This window comes from Belonocnema kinseyi, chromosome 10 (genome assembly GCF_010883055.1).
Source record: "Belonocnema kinseyi isolate 2016_QV_RU_SX_M_011 chromosome 10, B_treatae_v1, whole genome shotgun sequence".
Classification (NCBI taxonomy): Eukaryota; Metazoa; Arthropoda; class Insecta; order Hymenoptera; family Cynipidae; genus Belonocnema; species Belonocnema kinseyi.
The window spans coordinates 56,405,242-56,414,253 of record NC_046666.1 but is presented as its reverse complement, the minus strand read 5'-3'; the positions used below and the strand labels follow the sequence as shown (position 1 = coordinate 56,414,253).

Sequence of the window (9,012 nt, the reverse complement as noted above, 5' to 3'; positions counted from 1 at the left end):
CAGAAATGAGATCTTCAAATTTTCTAATAATAAAAAGTCTTTTTAATAAAAAAAATAAATTTTCAGAAACAAATTATATTTTAAACGAAAAAGGTGGATCTAAAATAAACAGTTTTAAAAAAAAACTAGTTCAACTTCTAACAAAGTCTTTAAATTTTTAAATAAAAAATATGAATTTTTAAACAAATATTTAAATTCTTTGTGAAAAGATGATTGAACAGTTGACTTTTTGATGTAAAAACATGATTTTTTAACAAAAAAGTCAGTTCTTAATCAAATTTAACGAATTTTGAAAGAAATAGTATAATTTTTTACTAAAAAAGATAACTCGTGAATCACCAGTGGAATCATTACATTTTCAGATTAAAACAAATGTTTAGCTAAAAAAATGAATTTCCACAAAAAGTTAAATTGTTTGCCAAATACGACTGTGAAAAAAGTAATTTTTAATAAAGTGGTTTAACTTTGAACAAAGTAGTTGAATTTTCAAGCAGAAAAGATAAATTTTAAAACAGTTATATTAATTTTTAAGCAAGAAGGTGATTTTTTTACTACGTAGATTACTGTTCCACCAAAAAAGGCGAATTTTGAAGAACATACATGAATTTTCAACAAAATATTTGAGTTGATAAGCCCCCACAAAAAAAGGAATTGTCTACATATCAGTTGAATTTTTAACCCAGAAGTTTGATTTTTGATGAAAAGGTTAATTTTCTAACATGCGGTTAAATTTTTAAGTAAGCAATTTAATTTTTAAGCAAATTGTCGAATTCTTTTCCAAATAATTTTTTGAATTTCATAACAATAAGCATTGCATTGGTTATTTTGTAATAATAGAAGTGCTTTATAAAGGCACAAAATTTATTTAAAAGAAATATGTAATATTGTCAAAAAGAATTCTCTTTTCTGAATACGGGCTTGACTCAGACAAGATTTCTTATCTTATATCTCTCGAAGGCTAAAAGACGAAAGTTAATTTTTACAGGCAATTAGTAATTACGTCATTAGGTACATATTTGCAGTTCGCAGTTACTGTTGGAGGCCGATTTTCCTATCCTTGTTATTTAATAAAGCCGAATTTAGAATCTTTTATTATTTCACGTGCTTTCAGGTATGAGAACCATCCTTCGTATAATTTGCATGCGAACATTATTATTTGCTTCTGAGGAAAGTATATTTCTTGCATAGTAACAAGTAACTGAAATCTTTCGATAGGTGTATCGTTTCTGAAATGACGAACTTATTACTTTTATAATTGATTTTTTATAACAATGTTATCCCTATAATCGATCATAAAAAAATAAAAAGATATAAATAGAGCTTACCTGGAAGAAATGATAGATTAAAATGCCATTGTTGTTAAAAACGCAATTTAAAGTATGAATTACGTAGGTATAAAAAGATTGATCTCGTTGGAAACCCTATTCTTTCTTTCACCATTTTTTACAATAATAATTTGCCAGGGATTTCTTTATCTTTTCACTATTAAGCAGTTTTTCAAGATTACGACATTTAAATGGAAAATGGTCTAATACGGATTCTAATAGGGATTTTCGAGAAAAACGGGCCTGAAGCTTTTAATTCGATATCTTAATTTGATTGATATCGATTCTTCTACATTAAAAAATTAATTACTTACAGTAGGTTGCATTTAGTGGTATTTCGGTATAGTCAGGTCAATTTTTTTCCTTTTTTTAAAAAGTTTTTTTATTGATTCTGTGGTTTCTGAGGGCATTAAAAAGGGAAGTGAACTATGAAAAAATTACTAAGACTTATGCAGTGTAAGAAAAATATTGATTAAAGTATCGGGTATAGCGATTTCTCGTGCAAATTTTATTTTTGAAGAGTTGATCTAAATTTATGAACTTTATATTATTATTTCGTCTAGATTTTTACGCCGCACAGTGGAGCAAGAAAAACGTCCATAAACAAATAAATTTTCAGAAGACAATTATCATCCAATTTTAACTCTTTTTTTTTTTTAATGGAAGATAATAAAATTCTGCATCGAACTATCATGGTCGATTTTTAAATTTTTGTTTAATTTTTTTGTTATTTAATATCAAAAATGAAAATTTTTTACTTTTGAAGTACACCGGTCTTTGAAAAATGCTATAATTCAATCAAAAATACCTTGAAAACTGAAATCAACCATCCAAAAAATATGTCTAATAGCATTGCAAATGCTAAAAAATGTATTAAATGCGTTAGAAACAAATAAGTGAATGAAAATTCTTTCAGGTTTCTTTTTGATGAAATAAATAAAGTCGTTCTCATTATATATAATCGATCATATATTACTTAATAACAAAACCTACGTATCGTATTTGGACACAAAATAAAAGTTCTTAATTGTTTAAACTGCCTTAATCAAAAAATGCACTATCTGGCTATTGTTGGAGGTACAAGCTTGATTTTTTCGATGCATTTAACTCTAAATAACATATATATATTTAAACATTTCAATGGCAATAAACAATTTATTATTGTAAACAACAATTGTTTAAACAAATTTTTATAATTTTATTTTTTTATAAATAAAATAAGCTTTTTCAAAGAATCAACAGAAAGTTATTAGGCAATAATTTTTTGCTATTTATCGATAGAATTTTACAATTAAAGGCCGGGATGCATTTTATTAGAAAATTTAATTGCGCATCTTTTTTTCATCATGAAAAAGGTTGTAGCTTTTTTAGTTTTCGAAATAAATAGAGAAAACTATTTTTTCACCAAATCAAAATTTAACTTCTATTACAGGGATTACGCTTTGCACTGTTCTAAGAGTAACTGTGAAGGATAGAAGATGAAATATTAGCATTGAACAAACTTAATATTTTTTTCCGTCACGTCATAAAAATTGGACATTGATATTTTCCAGCGCTTGGGGAGTGAAGCGAATTTTGAGCTAGAAAAAAGTTCCAGTGACAAAGTTGTTCAGTAAGGAATCAATAAGTTTTTTGGAAAATATTACTTCGATTAATTTAACGGCTTAAAAACTATGTTTAACTTCGAGTGCGGTCGGTGCTCGCGCGTAGCCAAGAGCGTCTCCTGCGTCTCCGCTCCGGTAACCGAATTCGATCGACAGCTCGTTAAAAGGACACAATGAAAATTAAATAAGTACGAGAAATAATGTTTTCTTATCAATACATTATAATTTACTCATTAAAATTATTGAAAAAAGATGATGGAAGATCTTTCAAAATGAATTTAAAATATAGGAAACTGTAATCATTAAAGCCTACCTTTTATAGTCCATTCTGCAATGTTGACAAACGATGTAAAAAATGGTAATTTCTGCTTCGTTCTTTGAATAGTGTACATATAAAGTTTTCTTCTAAGACAAACATTGTGTCAAGCATTTTAATTTCTTTTTGGATTTCAAACATCCTATTTTCTCGGACTTTAATGCGCGTTTAGACATTAGAAAATTAACTTTTATTATATAGAATATTTATGCTTATTAAAAATACTCTATTATTCTCATTTCACTGTTCTTCATTTAAGTATTCCTCATATTTCCCATTTCTTACAACTAAGTCTTGGAAGAATTTTTCGTAAAAATCCTTTCCAAATTGACTTAACTACTTTAACAAGCATTTAACATCTTTCAGTTTTTCTTTAGTGATTCCGATGCATTTCGGTTTAGGACACTCTAGTAGTTTGTCAAAGTGACACGTCATTTGAAGTTGAAATTTTTTTGGAGTACCGTCATACTTTTCGTAAACTTTAACTGACATGTTCGAACTGTACACTATTTTTACCGTGTTTCGTATTTGAAAACCTTTCGGGGCCAGCTTTCCTACTTTTTCGAACGCGATATAAAAATCTTTTATTGTTTCCAAATCGTCAATCGAAGCAGAAATGACTACTTTGTTTATATTTTGTACATTGTAGTATTTCATTCAAGATCTCAGATAATAGAATTCAATAGAACTCGGTTATCCGTGCGGAGCCGCGGGAGACGCACTTGGCTACGCGCGAGCACCGACCGCACTCGAAGTAAAACAATCATAGTTTTGAAACCGTTGGATTGATCGAAGTAATATTTTACAAAAAACTTCTTTATTCCTTACTGAACAACTTTCTCGCTGGAACTTCTTTCTAGCTCAGAATACGCTCAACTCCCCAAGCGCTGGAAAGTATCAATGTCCAATTTTTATGACACGACGGAAAAAAATTATTAACTTTTTTCAAAGTCAATATTTCAACTTCTAACCTTCACAGTTACTCTTAGAACAGTGCAGAGCGTAATCCCTGTCAATTTTATTATAATATTCATAAGTTGAAGTCAAAACAGAAATTAAATTTTGATTTGGTGAAAAAATCGTTTTTTCTATTTATTTTGAAAACTAAAAAGCTAAAACTTTTTTTAAGAGGAAAAAAGATGCGCAATTAAATTTCCTATTAAAATGTATGTTTGAAACATTAAAATTCGAAACAAAATTTTCCATCTCCACTTTCTTCACGTGAACAATAGTTTTACCCGTTTCGATCGCTTGCCCGGTTCTTGCATCCCGGCCCTCAATTGTATTCCATCAAAAATACCTGATATGGATATTTGTTTATAAAAATTGTTTTTAAAAAACAAAATTATGTATTCTGTTTTATTTATTCAACTGAAAAACTTTTTTTGTCCATAAATCGTTTAAACGTAGTGCGAATTAAGTCAAGAATCGCCGCCAATCCCCACCAAACTATTTTCCTTTACTTATTTGTTTATGACAAATTCAATACATTTTTTAACATTTGTATTGCTATTGGACATCTTTTTTGGATATTTGCTATAACGAGTTAATTTCCACCCACGGTCAGCCCTAAAATTAACATTATAGAAGAGTTTCACTGTATTCAGAAGTGGGGACGTATATCCACATTCACATTGGAAATTATTTTCATTTTAGACCACATTTAGATGTGGCCTTAATGGATGTCAAAAATAAATATTAAAGTTAAATATTCTCATTATTATTGAAATAAAAAAATGAACAAATTCATGTTTTATGATTCACTTAACATAATCATAGGCAATAATTTGATTTCCATTGTAGAGTACATAGCATTTGCTGTTATTTGTCGTATAGATGCTTTCATTTGTTTTTGGTCAAATTATATATTTCTGGATATCTTGATGCACCATAATATTTTCCTTCGTTAGTAAATGATGCGCCTCTGCCAATTTGTTTTGAGTTAGCTAAGGTATATAGGATCTTCTGTAAAAATCAGTTCCTATTATTTTCTATCGTGGAGCAGCTTATCAAATCCAGTATTTCACAACATAAACCTGCGCAAAGAGATGATTAACAAATCATCACCTAAATTTAAAGTTAACATTTTTCCACTTTAACAATTAAGGAAGAATCTCTATTCTAGATATTGTACAATTTTTAATAAAAAACTTTAAAGAATTAATTCATATGGGTGTACTGCCAGCATTCAAAATTACAAAATTCGTCATCTATATTACTCGTAATTGTATAATTTCAGATTGGAGCACTCTAAATCAAAATAAATCCTTTTTAACTCTGCAAATTTTGACCTTTTTCCATTACCATTATAAATTTTCAAAAGCTTTTTAACACGAAAGTTGAATTGTTATAAAATATAATTAAAAATGAATAACTCCGGGTTGAAACAATCCGTTTTCGGATTGAAATTTTGTTAATATACATTTCATCGCAACACGTGTCTTTTTTCCATTAATTTGAATTCTTTATTTCCAATTTTGTATTTTACGATTTGAAGAAAAATGCGCATTTTTTATTTTAAAAGTAATAACAGAAGTATATATCTAATAAAAGTAAACACTTTACAACAAAAGTTTATAACAAATTCTTAGACTTTTTTAGGCTGAACAACTTTTGTCTTTTCATTTCTTGTATGATTTTACCAAAAATTTAATTCTCTAATGTTTGTATTTCTATTCTTTACGATATTTAACTACTGACATATCAAAAAATTCTTCATAACAAATTAATACATTTTTTCATAGCTTGTGTTGTTTGTCTACAATTTTAATTCTTTTATTTTCAATTTGGTTTTACGATTCAAACTAAAATCATGCGTCCTATCAAAAATTGATTGCCGACAAATTTCTAGATTATTTTTGAATTTAGATTTTGTTTTTATTATCTTTCTTTCGGAGCTTGTGTCGTTTCTCCAAAAACCTAATTTTTTATTTTTAATGAAGTTTTTTACGATTAAAAAAAAAACTACGCGTCGTTTCAAAAAGTGATTCATAACGAATTTGTTGATATTTTTTAAGTGCATAATTTTTAAAAAATTAATTTCCCGCGTATCTTGTATAGCTTAATCGCAAAATGGTTTTTTTAAATATATATTTTAGTTTTCTTCCGTTTAGGACACTCAAAGATTATATAATTCACGAATATTTGACAAAAACATGTGGGGGTGAGGAGGTAATTAAATGTTACAAAAATCTACTATCTTCTGTGATAAAAATATAAAAATAAAATAATTCTTTTTGAATTACAAGCCTTTTTAAATTTCTATTTACATATAATCTTTGCTGAATTCTTCTAATCTTTTGAAAATATTGCCGCAGTTATAAGCCCAAGTAGAAAAATTATACTATTATGAAATATTATGTATTATTTTATTCTTTTTCACATTTTTTGTGCATAAAAATGAAAATCATACCGAGCCATTTTACTATTCATAAACTATATGACAATTTTTCGTGGTCCATACTATGTCACATGCGGTAAGTCTCTCTGCGGCGAATCTCACCGGCGGCATGTCAAATCTGCTGCATGTCACATCTGCGGAATGTCTCATCTGAGGTAAGTCACAATTGTGGCATGTCACCTCTGCGTCATGTCACATATACGGCATGCCTCATCTGCGGTATGTTACAACTGCGGCATCTCTGTCCAGCGGATCTTTTTCCTTCGCGGCATTTATCACTGTGAAATTGACATTTTTGCGGCATATCTCACCGGTAAAAATTTCCCTAGTGGAATCCCTCCCTTCCAAAAAATGTTTAGTGTCCAAATAAAAATGGCTACACTGAGGTTAGTCTCCCTGGATTAATTGTCTTCCCGGTGGAATCTCTCCCCCGGAAAAATTGTTCGGGTTAATAATAAAATTTTTAAAGTGCGGCAAGCCTCTCGGAACTAATTGTCACATCTGCGGCATCTCCTACCAACGAAAAGTCTCCCCAGTGGCATCTCTCACCCGTGGAAAAATTTTTAAATCCACATAAAACTGGAAAAAGTGAGGCAAGTCTGCCAGGATTAATTGTCACATTCGCGGCATCTCTCATTAACGGCAAGTATTCTCAGCAGCTCCTCTCCCCCAAGAAGTATTTTTAAGTACTTCCAAAGATGACGTAACTGCGAAAAGCCTCCCCAGCGGCATCTCTCTCCCGAAGAAAACTTGTTAAGTACTTCCAAAGGTGGAGCAACTACAGCAAATCTCCCCAGCTGCATCCGTCCCCCACGAAAATTTTGTGAAAACTTCTAAAAATAGCTAAACTGCGGCAATTCTATCCAGCGATATCTCTCTCTCTCTCTCTCTCTCTCAAGAAAATTTCGTAAGGACTTCTAAAAATGGGAAAAGTGCGACAAGTCACCCCAGCGGCATCTCTGCCCCAACAAATTTTGTAATTAGTTTGAAAGATGGCAAAAATGCGACATGTCTCCCAAGCGGCATCTATTCCCCATGAATACTTTGTGAGAACTTCTCAAAATGGCAAAATTGCGGTGAGTCTCCCGAACGGCATCTCTCCCCCATAAATATTTTCTAAGAACTTCTAAAAATGACAAAAGTGCGGCAAGTCTCTCCAGCTTGCAACTCTTGCCGCATTTTTGCCATCTTTAAAACTACCTGGAAAATTTGTTAGTAAAGAGATGCCGCTAGAGAGACTTGCTGAATTTTTGCCATTTTTAGTAGTTCTTAAAAAACTTTCTTGGAGAAGAGATGGCGCTGGGAGACTGGCTACACTTTTTCCATTATTAAAAGTCCTTACAAAATTTTCTTGGGAGGGAGATGCCGCTGGGGAGACTTGCCGCTTTTTTACCATGTTGGAAGTACCGAACAAATTTTCGTGGGGGAGAGATGCCGCTGGGGAGACTTGCTGCAGTTGTTCCACCTTTGGAAGTACTTAACAAGTTTTTTCGGGAGAGGGATGCCGCTGGGGAGGCTTTTTGCAGTTACGTCATCTTTAGAAAGGCTTAAAAATACTTCTTGGGGGAGAGATGCCGCTGGGGAGACTTGCCGCTAATGAGAGGTGCCGCGAATGTGACAATTAATCCTGGGAGACTTGCCTCACTTTTTGCCAGTTTGATGTGGATTTGAAAATTTTTCCACGGGTGAGAGATGCCACTGGGGCGACTCTTCGTTGGTAAGAGATGCAGCAGATGTTACAATTAGTTCCGGAAGGCTCGCCGCAGTTTTAAAATTTTAATATTTACCCGAAAAATTTTTCCGGGGGAGAGATGCCACCGGGAAGACAATTATTCACTTTTTTATTCAGAAAGAAAACTGCATTTATTCGGCGAATGAATTTTTTTATATCTAATTTGTTTCTTGTAGAAGAAAACTAAGAGAAAGATAAGTGAAGTGCGGCAAGAAACCTATTTTTCTAGTCGTTTTAAAAATACGGGATGCGTGAAAAGGCCGTTGGAGAAATAATTGATAGCAACAATGCTTGACTAAAACTATAAATCAACTTATTATACAGTTATAGGCAGAAGAAATTTGTTCTTCAAAATATAAATATCTCGTCATTTTTATCAGAATTATGATGGACTGACCTTTTTGTTACGAAGAATATCGCATTATAAAGGCTTTGGATTCACTTAAAACAAATATAGACTATTCTTAAAAAGATTTTTCTCTTGTATATATGGGCTTCATTCAGATGAGATTTACTATTTAAAATCTTGTAACGGTCATGAAACAAAAAGTAAAGACTGATTATTATTGCTTTGTTTTTCAAGAAGATCTGAGTAAGAATGTATGACTATTTCACCTGCTACCAAGTTTTAAAAA

At 31.1% G+C, this 9,012-nt stretch overlaps 1 protein-coding gene across 1 annotated transcript in view; it reads right to left on the bottom strand.

Moving 5' to 3' along the window:
- LOC117181131 (chitinase-like protein 4) overlaps positions 1 to 9,012 on the bottom strand; it is a 60,943-nt gene that overhangs the window by 51,481 nt on the left and 450 nt on the right. The window lies entirely within an intron of this gene.